Consider the following 19,282-nt stretch of genomic DNA (forward strand, 5'->3'; position numbering starts at 1 on the left):
AAAGAGGTAAAAAAAAACTTCAGTGGTGTGGAAACATTATGGGTTCGCGGAGTCAGACGTGGATCAAGTAGACACAGTGTGTAAACTTTGCTACGGTGTCGTAGCTGCACCACAGAGCAACACTGCAAAGTTCACTAAACATAGATGTTTACATTTTTCATTTAGTTTTTATATTGCAAACATTTGCACTGTTATCAGTATTTGCACACTATTTTATATTATTTTTTGACAATCTTTAAAGTCGTTATTCAATACATTGTTATTGTTAAATAAATATCGTCAAATAATCGAGTTCTCAATTTCAGTGAAAATAATCGTGATTACCATTTTTGCCATAATCGAGCAGCCCTAACTAAAACCATGTTTGTCATCTCAATTTATTATTTTTCACACAATTCAGTTTTCTACAGAATTAGTGCTGCAAAAGAACACAAATAAAGCCCTTTGTTGACTGAAAAAACTACTGAACATAATTCATATAACTTTCACATTCCTCTGAAACCTGCAAAACTATTTTGAAAATATTTTCTGTGACCTTTACTGTGCTCTCTGCCTACTCCAAGTCAAAAAACAAAAATGCATATGATTGTTCTTATTTGTTCTAAGCCCAACAGATAAGTTATCATCTTCCTGTCTTTCAAAAATAAACCAAAAAAAGCACTATCCCCTGCCATACATGTTAATGAGCACGCATAGCCCCCTGCCTTCATATTCAGCCAGCATCCCTGCCAGGATCAACTAGACGACGTGTCCTGTTCTCCCGCACACGCTGATTGGCCCCTGGACGAAGTAATGAGTGATGGAATGGAGGGGATGGACGGAGAGGTGGGAAAGGAGGAGAGCGACATTCTCATTTACATGTTTATAGCTCCTCGGTAGGGAGGGGACAGCACTTGTTTGCGTGTGTTCGACGGACATGTCCAATTATCAGCCCTGTTGTTTCCTCAACAACACTTTCTGACTGCACAACATGCAAAGACACACACAACAGGACACACATACACAAACACACAAGCCAGCTGTGAGGGGAGAACGGGCTGGTTAGTGTAATGTGGGATGAGCATAAGGGTCATTATGTCTTTGTTTTAATGACAGCTGCTTGCATGTGTGTGTGACTGAAAGAGAGAGACAGACCCATTCATATGGGTCAGTGCTAACCTGTATACACACACACACACTAAGGAGAACACGGTTAACTCACAGCTCACAAACACCAGATACACTGAATGAGACATACCGTATGCCATATGGCAAACATGCAAACTGAAGCATACCTAATGTGTTATTTCCATGTTAATGCAATTCGCTTCCTCACCATGACAATAGGAATGATTGACAGCACAGAAAAGGTTGCAGGGGAAAGTATATAAAGAGAAAAAGTGCTTAAATTTTTGCTCCAAATGCATCACTTTAACCCCTCCGCTCTACAAACTCAAGCACAAAGATAAAAACTAGCAATGTTTTATTCTTTGTAGCCCCCGAAAATAATCAAAGACCCACAACGTGAGCTGAAAGGGGGCTAACCACACAGTCACGTGCCATCTGATAGTCAGCCTCTCATCTCCTCATTCCTCAGCCGCACCTCCCAACAAACACACATACAAATACACACCCGGGATAGGAGGAGAGAGAATATTAAAAACAAACAAACAGAGAATTGACTTGCTGAGAAGAATTACAGAGGTGCTGATTACATCTGACCCCTCACCTCTGCTGTCAAAAAGCGCTCCTCTCCTCTCTCTTGTTCGTTGTTCCATTTATGTGTCAGCTCTCAGCACCCCCATCTCTTTGCCACTTTGCTAACCTTTTGCATTCCTGCTGAGGATTTTCTCACCAATTTTTTTTTTCCAGTCACATTCAAGGCTCCAGGGGAGTATTCTTGTTTAAGGAGACAGAGACCTCCCCAACAGTAGTTACCAAATCTGTGAAAGGACTGTCAATCTGGTGGAGGAGCTTTACGGTGCTATCCACTTTGAAACCAAAAAGAGGAAACTAGAGAGACGAGAGAGGTTACGTTTACGGAAGCAAAGATTTGAAATGTCTCCGTTAGCATAAATAACTACACGGCACTTAAAGTGTAAATTCTAAAACCAGAACACGTAATGAAAACTGTGTTGTGGCTTGCGTACATAGATAAACACACAAGCATCATAAAAAAAAAAAAAAGCTCCAAAGACAAACCTGTGCAGGTTTGTGATTGAGGTCAATGGTGCTCTTCCAGCCCTAGCTGATTGGAGATAAAGGGAGCACATCTCCAATTGCCTCTCTTTCTCTCCCTGACTTATTGACTGGCTGACTGTCACAGTGAAAGCTGACTAACCGCTTTCCTGTTTGAATTTATACCAAGCACCTACATTCATTGCTTTCTAGGAATTTGCTTTGTCTATGTGACTAATATGTTCCACTTCCTCCCTCGTTTTTTCCCCCCGCTCTCTGTCCGTACCACTTACAGAAGACAGAAAATGAACATATTACTGTCCAACTGTCATTTAATTGCCCCTAATTTGTCCCAATTTTCTGCTCATGATTTCATTCCAACTGTCAGGAGCAGTAGAGAGGGTTGCACTAAATCATGTATTTATATGCTTTGTGTGTGTGTTATTAGAACAATAATAATAATTCACATGTGTATGTGTGGGCTTTTATTTTGTTAGAGCACCTGCATGTTATACATTTGCTTTTATTCTATAGTGATGTGACCTAATATTTTTAGTTGAACCTATACAGTCAACAAACTGATCCCCAGACCAAACTGTTTACAGTCACATTTTAATAAAACAAACATTAAAAAACATGTTTCAATATAAACTATTTTTATTATGACGCTGTAAATGCTGAACCAGAACAGGCTGATCTTTTTTACTGGACCTTGATGTGCGGATGTGTGAAATAATCACACAGAATGAAAATAATCCTTGTGTCCTAGGGGTAAAGAGGGGAGCAAAGACCCAAGTTGAAACTAAAATTGAAGAAAAACTGGACAGAGACAGCAAACACAGGTTCAAAAACGATGCACTGTGTGGAAGCCTTGACCCAATGGCACAGAAAAGGACTTTAACAAGGACCTGTCAGGAAGTGTTGGGACCAAAGACAAATAAGCACAAGGAATGAACATATCTGAATCTTTCATCTCTTCTTTGCAGAGTAGACAGAGAGTAAAAGACAAGTTGCACACAGGCTGCACTAAAGTAGAGAAAGCAAAGGGACAAGCAGAGCCTGCAAAGGCAAACAGAGAGCTGAAAAGGAGTGTGAAGGTTAGCAAAAAGAACCATACTGACAGTCTGACAATTAGCTCCCAGTAGGAACCTGAACAGGTTGCCAATAGACTGACCCATATGTACTGTAGACCTGGGGTCCAGAGCAGCAGCTACACAGATAGCAAGAATTTTGTAAAGCTGTTAAATAGACCCACACCGCACAACCCTCCTAAGGACACGTCAACTGTGAACTACAGTGTTCAAAACAGACTAGGAGGAACATCACTATTCAACACATAAAGGCAGATGCCTTTATGTAATTAATGCACCACATACATGAGAGTACTGCTGTAGAAATGTTGCATATGTCGTTTGTAAAGACAGGAGGAGCTGTTACTGAGGGGGAGGAAGGTTTCTTTATCAAGCAAACCAAAAATGAAGACCTCGTGACTTTGCAAACACCCTCCCTACACTCTGCAGAAAGATTCTGCAGAATCCTGTTAATGAAAGTCTTTGCAATATGAAAGAACTAGGAATCAGAGGCAAACCTGCTCCTATGTTTTACCTTTAATGAAAATAGAAAAGCTTTTGACAGAGACCCTTTGACTGTTGAAAATTGGTAGTTATAGGTAGACCTATGACATGCAAATCTGAAACCCATCCAATTTAAATAAACCATTTTGATCAATACCAAACTTTAAGAGGCTCTTCCCTTGTCCATGACCCATCACTCTAACAAATTTTAGGAACATTGGATCGGTAGTCTTTGGGTAATCGTGGTGACAGACAAATGGACAAAATAGCAAACAGCAACACTGGCATTACCTCTAGCAGAGTTAATTCAGTATAAAATGTAAAGAACTGAAATAAGCAAATACAACTAAACTGAAAGTAATCATTCTTTTATTTTTAATTCTTTTAATTAACATTTAGAGCTACAGGGGTAGCTAAGTCTCCCTACTTTTTGGTCAAAGACCACGAAACTCCACTGCAGCTCACAATGCGCAGGTTAATAGGGCACTTTCCCCGTTTAAGTGATTGTGTAGCAGCTGCCAAAAGTAGCTTCACACAAACAAAAACCCTTTACAGAGTGGACAGTTATCATGCATGTCCCACATAAGCCATCATGTATAGTATGGTTATCATATCCTGATGAACTTAACAATTCACTGCAAAGGAGAACGTGTGACAATTAAACAAATTAAATGAAAAGAAAGGGAAACAAATTAAATGACAAGTCCAAGTTCTGGCCATAGCCTAGCAGAAACGGTAGTGAGCAAAGCCACCAACATCCCAACATACAGGTCCTCTAAGCTGATGTGGAGGACGGATAAACAATTTACAAAATAACCATAGAAAAAAAAAATAAAGGATTGAAAAAGTTGTTTTGCACTTTTATTTCATTTTTAGTCAAAGCAAATAATGAAATGCAAATGAAGTGTAAAGTCTGCATTTGTTGCTCAGTATCTGAGGCCATCTCATCATGTGGGCTGTATAGTACAACTGTTTGATCCCTTAAAGGACTTTCTTGAGCAAAGCCACTTAGGGTCTCTGATACACAATCAACAGGTAAGCCACCTGGATTATGAGCTGGTTAGTGGGAGTTCGAGAGTGGAAGTGACCTATTAACCCTACTAAGTTTCTTATTTTGGTTTAACCTTAAGTTGCTACCGTAGCAGTTAGAGAGCAGCAGTGCCCAATAAATCCTTCATTCAGCTGCTTGGAGAGGCTCTAACTTAAACCCTTTGAACATAACATGAAGAAGAGTTTATTTAACCTTTTTCTTTTCGGGGTCCTTTTGAATGTTTAGAATGTATTCAATAAGTGGTATCCAAATTACCTGTTGCTTTATTGCTCATTTATTTATTGAGGAGAAATAAAACATTTCACTCAAGAAAAACAACATGAATATTGTTTATGTCCCAACTTTTTCAGATAGTGGTTAACAGATCAGTTTACTAGGATTTGCTTGTTGCATTTTTCACCATAAATAAAAACAACTTTAATCCTTTTTGTTCTGTGATATTTTATGAGCTGGAAAAGTTACATAATCATGAAAAGTTACATAATCCAAAATACACCTGTGCACCTTTGTTGGGGTAATGTTTCCAATCACCCCTGGTCCTTTTCTTCAAGCAGTAAACTTTATATGTATCATTACTTTAATTCAACGATGCACAGTTTAATTATTGCTTTTCTTTAGCACACTGTAACCTCGTTTTCTTCTGTTTAGATGTTACCATACTTGCGTGTAGTACTTGTTTTTTGTCTTTCTCTGTGTAAATCCCATTTAATTTAGATGATTTCTTATACTTCTGTCACAAACACTGACTTAGTTTTTCATTTATTTTGTTGTGCAGCCTTATTTCCAAGGCAGAGTTTTCCATCCCATTGCTCTGATATCTTCTGTAACATATCCCTATTGTCTTCTTTTATAACCTTCCCAACTTGTTTGTTCTTGCTTCAGATTTTAGACACAGCTGACTGGGTACAACCAACATCTTTTGCCACACTCCATGTCAGATTTTCTTCTTGAAGGAGTTGTATAATCCTTTCTATTGTCTATTCCATTGTTCCAGATGACAGTTCTTTTGTTGGGGCCATGCTTCCTTTCAATCAGCCAGGTGCAACAGCTTGTGAAGGTCTGTGTACCCTTTTAACAGCCGATGATTTTGCATATTTAGATTTGTGCAGATATTTGTTTTAGAAATGCAAATTACAAGCTGATTCTATAGTTTCTTCTTCAACACTGAGTGAATCCACAATAATCCTCTACTCTTTGGGGTATTTTTCATGAAGCCAAAGTGTTTAGTTATGAACATCCTCCAAAGATTCATATTTTTTTTGCAGAGGGTTATGTGCTCTGAAAACTGTGAGGACTCACATATAAACTGTAGTGTGTCATATTTTTTGCCGTAATATAGTTTTAAGCTGTTCATTTCTTGGAACTATTTTTTAAAGCTCTAAACATATTTACAAAAGTGACACTGTTAGTATGACAAATTCAACATTAGATGTTATCTTTTGTTTTGTTTTTTTAACTTACTGAAAGGCTTCTGCAGGGTTTTGGCTCTTCAGGCATATGTCAAAAGCACTAATGGACTGGTGCTTGTTTTGGTAAAAAAATTGTGGTTCTAGATGCTCCTGTGGTTTACCTGGTTGAGGTCAGGTCACCCATATGCCAAAGGCTACAGCAGGAGTTAGGATTCAAGTCAACTCTAAACCATTTCCTCTTTCCCTAGAATTCCTGTAAAACTCTCTCCAGTGGCCTATCCAATAAAGACTAACTGCCAAAAAATATTTTAAAAAGTGTTTTTGTCTGTTTTTAGAATTTTTAAATGCACACACTTGCACTTTTTCTCAAATTTACTGGAAATAGCAAAGCATACAATACCTCCAAAGTGTCCAGTGTGAGTGTTTTCTTAGCTAGTGCTGAGACAGTCCACTGTAGTGGACCTGATCAGAAACATATCACTAGTGCTCAGTCGTCTGAATCCTGTGACCCAGATTGCTGAGCCTGCTATTCATTTTCTCTCTCATCTTCTGTATCTCTTTCTCTCTCCTAGTCTCTCTCACACACCTACACACAGACACACATGCTCTGTCTCTAATGACAGCAGTGTGATAGTTAACCGGTGCTGGAGTGGAGTTGCAATGGTGTGGCAGGGGCTGATTTGGCAGCAGTCACAGCTGAAAGGCTTTTATCCTGCATGGTAGAAAGCACAGAGATGGACATGCACAAGGACCCCTGAGGGACACACACACACACATACACACACACTGGGAGTAGTGGCAGTGAAAAGGAGTCTACTCAAGTGTTTGTTGGGTCTGAGAAGGCAGAACAAAATAAAATAAAAAAAGGAGAAGAAAGAAAAAAAGAGCCTAACACAGAGGAAGAAAGACCTCAGGATAATGTTACTGTATGTTGCTAGGAGATAAACTGCAGCCACTTTTTATATTACCCATAGGACTTTGCAGCAGTCTATGGGTCTATTGGTCAGTGTACAGATCAATGGAGCTCTTCAGACCAGTGCTTTACTGTACAATACTACACCGGCTCGAGTGAGCGCACAGAGGCAGACAGGAATCTTGGCAAAGAAGTCAAAGAGGTTCAAAGATGCTGCAGCTGTATAGAAAATGCTAAGGTCCAAACAAAAACGGCATATTGTTTCAGGCCATTCCAGCAGTCTACGACAGTGCCTCAGTCTGCCAGTGTTAATTCCAACAAAATTTAGTTCATGCAACCGTTGACTCATAGATCATAGGCTAAAGAGAAGCAAACCAAAAACGAGACCATAAAACAGCAAACCAGTTATCTGGCTATTATAGAGTTCATTCTCATTATCGGTTGTTAGCAGTCTGGGGTCATCCTTTTAATCCTTGTGCAGACAGTAAACACATGATTATACAAATAATGAGGGGAGATCCGAATAGCCAGGGAAAATAGGAAATGGGGGAGATGGCTCCATAAAGAAAAGCATAACAGATTAGACAAAGACATGTAGCGTCAAAAGAAGCCATTTCTAAAGTGGAAATATTCTGAATAGCAGGAGAGGAAGGTGACTTCAGGTCTTATCACTCATCTTGCCAACAGCACTTGAAATGACAGATCAGAGCATTTGCTAATTTTCTATGGTAGTAGAAATATTGAATAAATGTGAATTTAGGGGAACAGGGCATGACAGCATTGTTAATCGAAGACAAACCTTTAAACTAGAAATCTGAATTTAGTGTGCGAAGAATAATTTTAGATTTTTTGTTTCCATTGTGCACAAATAAAGAAGACTGCAGAATTCAGTTAACTCAACCCTAACAAGTACTTTTACGTTCTCATGTTAACTTATATTAAAAGTTTACATAAAATTTTGATATTCTCGAGGAATGATTTCTGTACATTTAAAGCAAATTTCTGCTTTAGTCCCTCCAAACACAATCATGCACAGAGCCACCGCAGGGCATACGGAGTGCAGCTACAGGGCCTATCTACTACAGTGTTTCTCCCTCGCTGGTTTGACTATGGCACTTATCTGCCTACTGCAGAGAGAAGAGAGCAGATAGCACACAGATGAGCTTCACTGCCAGTGTGTGTCTGCGTATGAGTGCGTGCGCATGCATCTGTGTGTATTCATACTGTACGTGTGGCTTTCCTCTGTATGGGTCTATCTCCGTGCGTGTGTATGTTTTTATACGAATATGTACTTTGCCTGCGTGTGTGCATTTGCTATTCAGTGTGCTGCGCAGAAGTGTGTTTGTCTCCCTTTACCTTTTCCACTTATCTTGACATGCAAACCCCTCTGTGTGAAGGTGTGAGATGTGAGTAGTGGCGTCTGACTGTGAGGAGATTTGAGCTGCGGTAATATTCAGGTTTGGGATCCCTCTCTCTCTGTGGGATTAACCTGAGATGGAAGAGATCTGCCCCGCAGACTGTTGACAAAGCCGCGGTTATGTATGATACAAAAGCTCAGCAAACGCGTGCCATGCCGAGGCCAGACCTTTCATAAGTATATCAGCGATGCTGTACATTTTTCACTCCATAGATCTAACTACACTGTAAATATTATGCGAAGTAGTTCTGCATTGTGCTTACACATGATATCATCCGTTTCTTTTACAACTAAACTAAACAAACAAATTGGTCATTTATATCATAATTCATCTGTTATTCAGTTCCTTTCCTTTCTAACATGTCAAAAATCGGAGAATTTTCTAACTGTCTTATTGTGAATGGAAAACCTTTGGCTGGGTTGAACTTCTGGACATTCAGGGTATGATGCTGGGTTTTAGGAAACTAACGGATTATTCATTGGGAAAATACCTGTCATATTAATTTGGCCACATCTACGTATCTTATTGTTGTACTTTGGTAGTTGTATGTCTATGTTTTTTTGCTCTTATACTTAGAGTTACAATGAAATTCTTTGTAGGTGATAACATATAATCTATATATGACTTTCAGGCTTTTTAGAATTGTACAAACCTTGTTGTCATAAATGTGTGCGCTTGTTTCAATGAACAGCTGCACAAATGTTTTTGCATTTTCTGAGGAAAATATACAGAAATGACAGGTGGCTCAAGTCTTTTGCACGGTACTGTACTTCCAAAGTCACTTGACTATTTAACCTGCACATATTTGTAATGAAATGTACAACATTGGTTTAACTGAAACGGTTCATCAACACTTATTCACAAAATCCTGCTCATGTCTGCCTGAGTGAGAGAGAAGGAAATTGAGGTAGAGTTATAAAAAGTCCAAAAAAAGAATATTTTCCGAACACATGTTTGTGTTCTCAAAGCCCTTTGGGCATACCTCTATTGTGTGTGTCTGTGACTGTATGCGTGTATGTGGGAGAGAGAAAAAGTAGAGAGCGGGACCACCATGGGTCATCCATCCATCTGTCCAGCCAATGGTCAATTTGGAGCCAGAGAATAGAGGCATTGAGTCAGGTAAATGGGTGGCAAACACAAAGTCTGTGCGTATGTGTTCCTGTGTGTATATATAGATATATATGTGTGTGTGTGTGTGTGTGTGTGTGTGTTCACCGACATTGAAAGGCAACTGTGAGTCGGACTAACTCTATCACTGAGTGAATAGGGACACCCAGGGATGAACGGATGGAAAGAGAGACGGAAGAATGGGAGAGGAGAGGTGGACGATGAGGAATGACAGGTTGAGGTTATCTGACCACACAGAGAGAGGACAGGAGGCGCACATGGGAGAGAGGGAGAGCTATTGTACATTATTAGCTGGCATACAGCAAAAAGACTCCATACATGCACAAACACACCCTGGACTAGAGTAAACACACGGTTCCATCAGAGACCGCCGAATTCTTTGAATAGGCAGTGCATGTGCAAGTATTCTGAAGCCACTCCACTCCATGGATGAACAATTTCTAAAAGGGAAGTAATGCAAACTTGTGCAGTCAGTCAGAGACTAAGGAATTAAAAATCAGCCTCTCTGCATTGTTGTTTTACCTTCTGAAATGACAAAGTGTAACTCGACAATGGCGATAAGGGGGCATGTCCTGAAAACCCTTGCTTTACTGTATTCCTGGAATTAACACTCCGACAGAGGCAGACAGAGAGCAATGTGTTTTATTTTACACCGCTGTGGTTTGCTGAAATAAACAGCATGAAGGTTGGGCGGTTGCCACCAGTTTCCCTGTCCACTGTGACTGAACGGACAAAGGAAAAAAGGCAGCTTAATAAAATCCAAGCCTCTCAGAGGAAAATCTAGTAAAGAGATTGAGTGATCTGATCATCTTTATCACCAAGTAAGTCAATTTACTGTAACGATAATAATTTGTGTGCTGAAACAGGTTTGTTTGATCAGAAACGCCTTTGCATTTTCATTTCATGACTCAGTCACTACAAAGAAATCTGCTGGATACAACATGCTCGTCTAGTCAATACTATGTGGCTGCCAACTTAATGTCTGAACTGGAAAACTGAAAGACTACATCAACTTCTCCAAACCTGTACCTGTATCACACCTACACATTTCTTATTGCTATTTGTTTTTCCAACCAAGGAAATGCTTATGAATGAGCACAAATCCCCATCTATTCACATCTAAATTAGTATTACGGACAACAACACTGATATTGGTTATGGCAAGAAACACAAAGAAACGATGAGTGCACTTTAGGTGACGGTTAACTTTAAAACAGTCTCTTTGTCCTGTTTACTGCAAAAGCTCAAACAGATGATGAGGCCTGCATAAACAGACTCAGACATATATATTTTCACAAATACCCTAAGGTTAGCAAAACACTCCTTATTTCAATTAACATTTATTATGCTTCATAAACAGGCCCTAAAATAAACTTGCTTGCCATCTCTCTTTTTCTTTCATTATGTCTGGCACTTCTCTCTCTCTCAGCATTCACGGCCCTCGCTCAGCTCTTCCCCTCATTTTCTCTCCTCCTGCGGGGTAGTAACTGTTCATCTCTGTCATCTCTCTCTTTTTATTTCTCTTTTCCTCTCTCTCCCTCCCACCCCAGGGCCACTCCAGTCTAAATGGAGTGATTAGTCTAAAGTGGGTGCTGTCAGTGAGATCATCCTAAGATAGAGTCCTATCTGGAATGACCTGAACCGACAGCAGACCAGCTCCAGAGAGACGGAGGGAAAGAGAGACACTATTAAATGTTCTATTTGTGACAGCTGACTCCAGGCTGTGCCACAGCCATGCCTCCTCCTCTCTTCAGAGCTCCATCTAGATCCAACAACAGCTCTTGCTCTGAGCTGTGTCTATGTCACACAGCCTCTCTCCACAGTCAAAATGTAGCAGGAGGAGGTGAGGGGTAGAAGACGGCAGGAAATAGGAAATGGGATGAGAAGATGTACGAGTTTAAAAGGGACAGCTCACCCCCTAAATTAAATTTATCTATTTTTCATCTTTCCTGTAGTGCTATTTATCCAAGTTGTTGTGGTGTGAGTTGCCCAGCTTTCGAGATATTAGTTTTGGAGAGTTTCTGTCCTTTCTTGAATATAAAGGAACTAGATGGCCCTCAGTTCATACTGAAGAGAATAAACGATTTTGTAAGCATTATTTTTAAATCTACTAACCAATTTTCTTCCTACTGTCTACAACTGTTGACTGAAAAAAGCTAAACCTCAGCTTAGCTGCAATGTTTGCAACACATTTGTGAATGTCATGGACACAACCACGTTAAGATTTCCAAAAATAAACTATGTATGTCTGTGGTTATCTGAGCCAAGGAAAGAATTATTTAGCTCAACTAAACAACTGAAGGCTTCAATCTCAACAGCTTTAATCTGCAAAAACTGCAAAACAGCTATATGTCAATTTTATTTTAGGTTGAACTGTCCCTTTAACTGAACTAAGGGTTAAAACAGGCTAACATCTATTACATTAACAAAATAAATCAAGACATATGATCATAAATTAATATGGTGGCTTAAAGATTAGGAGGCTTTGGATTCCACCTGTCTCTCTTAAACACACACACATACACACACACACAAAGACAGACAAAAGGACAAGGACAGAGCACAGCAATAGGCTGCAGAGGGCACCGGCTGACAAAAGCCATTTCATCACGGGTTAACCTCATTCACACATTAATCTGCCACAATAGCTTCCTAATCACATAATCCACAGAAATTATACAGACAACACCTTTAAAATTATGATTGCACAGCTGGAGGGAGGGGGGATTAACACACAGGAAAGTGAGGTGCCTGTGTATGTCGGTGTGTGTGTGTGTGTGCGCATTAACTTCATCCTCTGAGGTGGTGGCAAACATACATACACACACACGCGCAACCGCATACTGGTGTTAAGGTTTGTCTGTATTATTTGTCAAGTGAGCATAACACTCTACCTCTCGAAAATCTCTCCGTGGGATGCATTGTTGTGTTGTGTGTGCGTTGGTGCTTTTTTGTGTGTGTGTAAACATTATTATGTTTGTGCTTGTTTAGACATGGAAGCCATTCCTCCCACTTGACAACACAGGACTGCACTAATCATGACAGTGTTAAAACACTCAGCATATTGTATGATCTTGCATTTACACACCTACACATTGATACAAATAGATACACACTGCTCTATTGAGCAGATGTATGGGCAAAGTGGATGATCAACAACTCGAGTGTTTTGTTATACCAAAAACCACTTCTCATTAAGGTAATGTTACAAACAGCAATTGACCTGTGAATGTATGTGAATGAGTGTGTGTATGTGTACGTGTGGATGAGTGTATATACGAGTAGGTGCTACCAAACAATTATTGTTTGAGAGTGTGTATCAAGTAACATGGTGCCAATGAGAGATAAGTTTCTTTCCCTATGCATTTCATCCTGCAGTCATACAAATCAGGTATAACATGTGTGTGTGTGTGTGTGTGTATATGTGTGTGTATGTAAGTGTGCGCACTGTAAAAGAAATCTGTTAAAACAGAACAGAAAAAAAGCAGCAGGCAGAGCATCAGAAAAGCAGTAAAACAAAGATAATCTAGAATCATGAAAAGAGCAGAGAGCAACCCTCCCGCATGCTTTATGTTAAATAAAAAGATATTTACACGTATAAAAACAACATACCAAATAATACAGTCAAACACTGCTTTAATAGAAATAAATCGGGTTTAAAATTACAGGAAAAACACTGTACTTTGGGTTTCGTTATGTAATTTAATGTGAGAAATCCTATACATTAATCAGTACTTAACAGAATCACAATCTACTTCATATAAATAAAAAAAAAAAAACGTCTGACGTTCACTCACAATTACAGGTTTCTCATTATTTTATAATGGACATGTTAATTCAGTCTCTTTTTGTATTATTACTAATATTTTATTTGTTTAAAGTAAGTTTAAGTTTTCAAAGAAAAATTCTCTTAAATATTGATTTTTTTTTACAGTGTATGTATGTGTATAAACCCAGGCTCTTCAGTTAGACAAGGTAGGATTAAGGAGAAGAGATAGACTTTCAGAGGGGCAGAGAGAGAGAGATGCTGCAGAGCCCATCTTGTATGCATTGAAAATTTCTTCTTCACTGCAATTATTCAAGAGCGGCTGTTTGCCAGAGAGGGATGAGAAACAGAAAGAGAGGCAGTGAGAGGAGTCAGATGGTGGATTAACATGAGGTTAGATGGCGTGGGTCGCTGTAACAGTTTACCAGAGCAGTAAATTCAGAACGCTGGGATAAGAATATATGCAAGTAAATGTGCGAATAGGTGATAAATTGTGTAAAAAAAATAAAATAAATATGTACTGTATGTGCTGCACATAAGAGGGACCTGGCTGCTCCTACAGATTTAAAGTGCCACTAGGGAATGAAACAAATGTGAACTGTATTTTAGAGGAGAAGGGAGGGCTAGGAAGACAGGAGAGGAGGGTAAGAGGAAAGAGGAAAACAATAAGATATCAAATAGAAGAAACTGAGTTTCAATTCAAGTAGTAAAAATGAGAATGGCTAGTTTTAAAAATAGGGGCAAAGAGCAGAGAAGAAAATGCGTTGTCTCTTCGGATGCATCAGTCTAGTAATATACTAGTAATATCTATTGTTTGCCAGTGCTCTGAATTTCTCTCATGTCTTTGCATTCATCCTACAACAGGTCAGGGCATATAGCTGCTCGTCCTTGCACCGGTTTCCTGTTAAAAGGAGGTTTATTCTCCCCTCTGTTGTCAAGTGCTTGCTAACAGGAGATTGTGTGATCATTGGGTCTTCATCTCAAATAGTGTTGGGTCTTTACCTCACAATATGAAGGACCTCAAGAACACTATTGTCAAGTTGGGCTACATAAATCAAATGTAACTAAGTTGAATCATTTGTAGGAGATCGTGTATATAGTAAAATGCTTATTATATTTTTAGCTCACACGCTTGTAAGATAATGCCTTCAAACATTCGTGTGTGTTTTTGTCTTTATTTCTGTGACATGTATCAAGCAAAGAACCAAACCAACCCAGTCAACTTAACAAAATCATCTATCAGCCAGCCAGTGATTTGATTAGATTTTTTCATTTTTAAATAATGTTACTGAAAAGCGAAAGTGAAAACAGGGCAAATTGCGGTGTTTTAAATGTTTTTAATTTTCTCCGAATAAAGTAAACAAATGGTAGACTAATCGTTGCTATCCAGTATTGGAGTTGTTACTCATAACGTTACTTAATTATTACATGGAGAGAATAATTTGTTACACTAGTGGTTAACATTACTGTTATGTTACATCCCAAGACAGCCAGAAATGCAGAACTAACAGTGAACAATATAAACTATAGGCTACACTCCCACACACTGACAAAAATCCTTGAAGACCATTTTTCTTCTGATGTTTAAGTATGAACACAAAGTAAAGTTCAAAATCCACCTAAAGATGCTTCAAAGTGATCGCCACTATCATTTTACTATAGAAACATTGATATAAATGGAGGCTACAATTCTACAAGCCTGACTGCTCATCACTGCCGTCCAGGATCTTACTGCCTGTCTGAGATCAGCATATACTCAGCTTTAACATCACTCTGGGTTATTCGCTATCTTTCTGTTAGCATGTGTCCATGCAGATGTTTGCTAACAGCCAATATTGTGTTTGCAGTTGCTTTTGTCCAGGATTCAGTTTGCATTTTACTATTGTGCCTTTTTGTCCTTTCATGCAATAAAAATAAGTAACCTCCATATTCCATCCATCCATACATCTATTAGCCATCCATAGACTCCTTCCTCTACAGAAGACATGTCAGTGGGATTAAGCAGGTCCTCCAAGTATCCTTCCCATCACCCAACAATATCCTCAGTTGCAGTCAGCAGTATTTGACAGTTTTCCTTTATTGCGTCACCTGACGGTTTGCCAGAAATGCTTAGAGACAGTCGGAAAGCCTTTTTCCATGCCCTCACTAAACTCCTCCCACACCCGAGTTTTTGCTTCAGCCACCACCCAAGCAGAGTTCTGCTTGAACTGTCAGTACCCATCGGCTGCCTCCGAAGTCCTACAGGCTAACCACACCAGACAGAACTCCTTCAGCCTGATGACTCCCTTCACCTCTGGTGTCCACCAGCTGGTTCTGGGGGTTACCACTACAACAGGCACCAACCACCTTGCGGCCACAGCTCAGTGCAGCAGGCTCAATATTTCTACTCCTCAAAAATTTACAAATGATTTCAAAACTTTTCTTCTCCATTTACACAAACTGAAATCAGCTGACTTTAGAAAAAGTGGAGAAATGAAAATGGTGTGTTTGGATGTTCTTTTTTTTGTATACACCTATCATAAGAAAAGCTAAAGAACCTTTGAAATGCAAGTATTTATACGCTTTTCTCAGACAGGCATGAACATTTTCACACTTTTCTCAACTTCAACTTATTTTTCTTTCGTAGAAAAATAAGTCCAGTATTATAGAATGAAAACAAAGCCTCCCGCGGTTGCCTCTGACGGTGCAAAACGTTTCATCGACATTGTTGTGTTTGTTGGGGAGAAAGCTTACAGACATACAGTACAGAACTTCAGAGTCACACTGCTAACGATCGAAGATTTATGTAAATTTGACAAGCTGAAGGCATCCTGACTACAGCCAGTCAGGATGCAGAACACAATGCGCTGTTTAAAAAAAAAAAAAAAAAAAAAAGCATTCAAAATTGCACAAAGAAAAAAAATCTGCGAAACAACGAGGCCGCGAAAGACGAACCACGTTATAGCGAGGGACCACTGCATATTCAAAATTTCTCCAACATAACCTCATTTGCTTATTCTCTGTACTTCCATTGGAGTATTTCAGGAGGAGAGAGAATGAGGGCAAGAAAGAAAAAAAGAAAAAGAAAAGAAAGAAAGAAAAACAGGCAGAAACAGTCATTGCCCAAAGAACCAGCTAAAATCTTCAGCTCTCTGTTTACAGCTAAAGCAACAACAGAATAAGTTATTTAAATTTTTTTGTTATTTTCTTATGTTCTGGAGTGTACATATACCTTTTAATGTGAGAGTCCTTTGCTGTACAGTGCAACGTTTTGGAAGCTTTTTCTCTCTTTTGTGGTGGGTTATTGTTCAAGGAAGACACACAGCGCCTTGTGATATGGCAGGAGGGAAGAATCTTCTTTGTTTGTGGTTCTGCATGCACATGACACAAAACCTGTGGAAGAACCTCAGCTCCCGCTTCCACAAACACTTTAACATCGTCACTTCTTTTTGAATGCGTACAACGGGTCACACTTGAATATGAAAAAGAAGAATTGAAATAGGAAAATAAAGAAGCAACTTCTGTGACGAACACAGCTGCTATTCTCAACAACTCATTCAACATATTTCTGTGTCGTGGACTTTTCAACCCCATATTGGTTGAAAAGGACAGATTCTTTCATGATGGCAGACATACACTTTAAGAATATGCACACATAAAAGTAACATACGCAGCTGCACACCAACACTGAGCAATGAAAGCTCTAGCATGTCAGCTAATCAGATTGTTCTTGCTACAGGCTTGCCTCTAAACATATAGAGTCTACACCCATCTGAGCCTAAAAGCCTGACTTAGTCCTGTTAAATATTGCATGGCGCTAATGTTTCACAGCCTGGCACAGATTGGCAACACAGTCTCATGGGTGAAATGTGGATGTAAGGGTAGGAAAGAGGTTGGGGGTGCAGAAAAGGTGGAATGTTCTTTAACTTCCTGTGCCTTTGTCTTGTTCTGTCTTATTTCTTGTCCCTGCTGTCCTTCAGTCTTTAATGCAATTTAGTCCTTATGTGCAACAACTCTGCACATTTGTTGGACAAACTATTTAGATCAAAATGTATGGAAAAATTACTAAACAAAACTTCAGTTTCGGCCTCCAGTCTAATACTGGATCTACTCTGTTATAAAAGAAATTAAGTCAGTACTCAGGAATTATACGATTGATAAGATATCAATTGTAAACACAGGGTGTGTCAAATAACGGCGTGTCAGAGATACACATGAGCTGTCTTTTGGCAGTGGTCATGTAAGGCACTGATTGCTACAATAATACAATGGGAGGACCTCTTTATGTCACTTCTAAATGCGCTGAGTACTTTTAAGTGAAATGTTTCGAATTGGAGGATTAATGTTGTGATGGTCTGTGCTCTCATTCAAACCATAATTTAAATGACTTTACTAACAAATAGAAAGTGAAACTAAACAGTGAATAAAAACAAAACTAAAATACACAAAGCTCACCAAAAGGATACAAAATGCTGTCTTCCAGCTGACAAATTTGTGGCTTTTGGTGCTACCACCCCTACTAACTACACACTGGTATATTTGACGCTGTAGTACATAACTGCCATTCAAAATAACACTAGCCCCTTTAGAGTACCCTATACAGTTTATTGGTGTTAGTGGTTTAGTTACTTTAAATATCTAGTCCTTGTTCATTAAATACTTTTTTCTCAGCAATAATTCTGTCACCTTTCTCCATTAAAAATACGTTTACAACATTAAATCCATTGAGCTGCTGTTCTTTGGTACCAAAGGAGGGTGTCAAGGAAATATCTCCATCTCCACCAACAACACCAGCCTGAACTACTGATACACGGCACATCTTCTTCAAGTTTCGATGTGTTGCGCACTTAGAGATACACTTCTGTGTACCTTGGTTATAACAAGTGGTCATCTAAATTACCCTTGTCCTCCTCTTAGCTCAAAGCAGTCTGACCATTTGTCAAGGGTTTTGAGTTTTGGGAATGTTTTGAGTTTTCTTTAGCCTTGTATTTTTGATCATTTTTGTTTCATGATTCTGTATTGTCTTCAGTTCTCTTATGAGTCTTTTTTTTCCCCCTCTTTATTTATAAAGTTTTGCACATGTAATTTAACATATCAGGCCCAATACAGCAAGTATCAACCGATATAAAGACATATATCAAAACAAATTAGGCCATTGAAATTCGGATGATAACAATAAAACAGAAAAAAGAAAAAAAAAAGGAAGAAAAACAAAAAAAACCCAACAACCCACGCACAGAAAACAACAAAAAAAACAAACAAAAAAAAAAAAATAATTTAAAAAAAATCAACTCCCTCCCAAAACCATAACAGAAGGGAACCCTGTGGTACAAAAGTTTAGTCTATTGTAAGTGTTTTCAACGAGTTAAAGTAAGTGATAAAAGGCTGCCACATCTGTGAGAACTTATTAACATTTCCTCTGAGTCTAAATTTTATTTTCTCCATTTTTAAAAAGAACATAACATCTTCCAGCCAACGTGATCGGGCTGGAGGGTGAGGAGCTTTCCAAGACAGCAAAATTCGACGCCGTGCCAGCAGTGAAGTGAAAGCGATAATATCCAGTTGCTTACGACTAAGGTTCAGGGTGGCGTCCTCAGAAACACCAAAAATGGCAACTAGTGGACATGGTTTGAGAGTGACACTCAAAACATGAGAGAGCACTTCAGAATAAAAAGTCCAGAATAATTGAAGTGATGGGCAGGCAAAAAACATATGAGTTAAATCACAGGGGGAGGTGTTGCATCTGTTGCACAGGTCCGGAATGGTGGGGTATATTTGAGATAATCTAGATGTTGAGAAGTGTAATCTGTATACCGTCTTAAACTGAATAAGGGAGAGTCTTGCACATGAGGCTGAAGAATGAATTCTGTCAATTACTTTGTCCCAG

General features: G+C 39.1%; 1 protein-coding gene and 1 long non-coding RNA gene across 3 annotated transcripts in view; both read right to left on the reverse strand.

Moving 5' to 3' along the window:
• The window catches only part of camkmt (calmodulin-lysine N-methyltransferase), a 111,492-nt gene that overhangs the window by 63,381 nt on the left and 28,829 nt on the right, over positions 1-19,282 (reverse strand). The gene's annotated exons all lie outside the window — the stretch shown is intronic.
• The window catches only part of LOC120736812, a 33,364-nt gene continuing 14,369 nt past the window's right edge, over positions 288-19,282 (reverse strand). The window contains exon 3 of the long non-coding RNA XR_005696612.1: positions 288-16,230. This is a non-coding gene — a long non-coding RNA (uncharacterized LOC120736812). The remainder of the gene's footprint in view (positions 16,231-19,282) is intronic.

This window comes from Simochromis diagramma, unplaced genomic scaffold (assembly GCF_900408965.1).
Source record: "Simochromis diagramma unplaced genomic scaffold, fSimDia1.1 OVJJ01000330.1, whole genome shotgun sequence".
In the NCBI taxonomy this organism is placed as follows: domain Eukaryota; kingdom Metazoa; phylum Chordata; class Actinopteri; order Cichliformes; family Cichlidae; genus Simochromis; species Simochromis diagramma.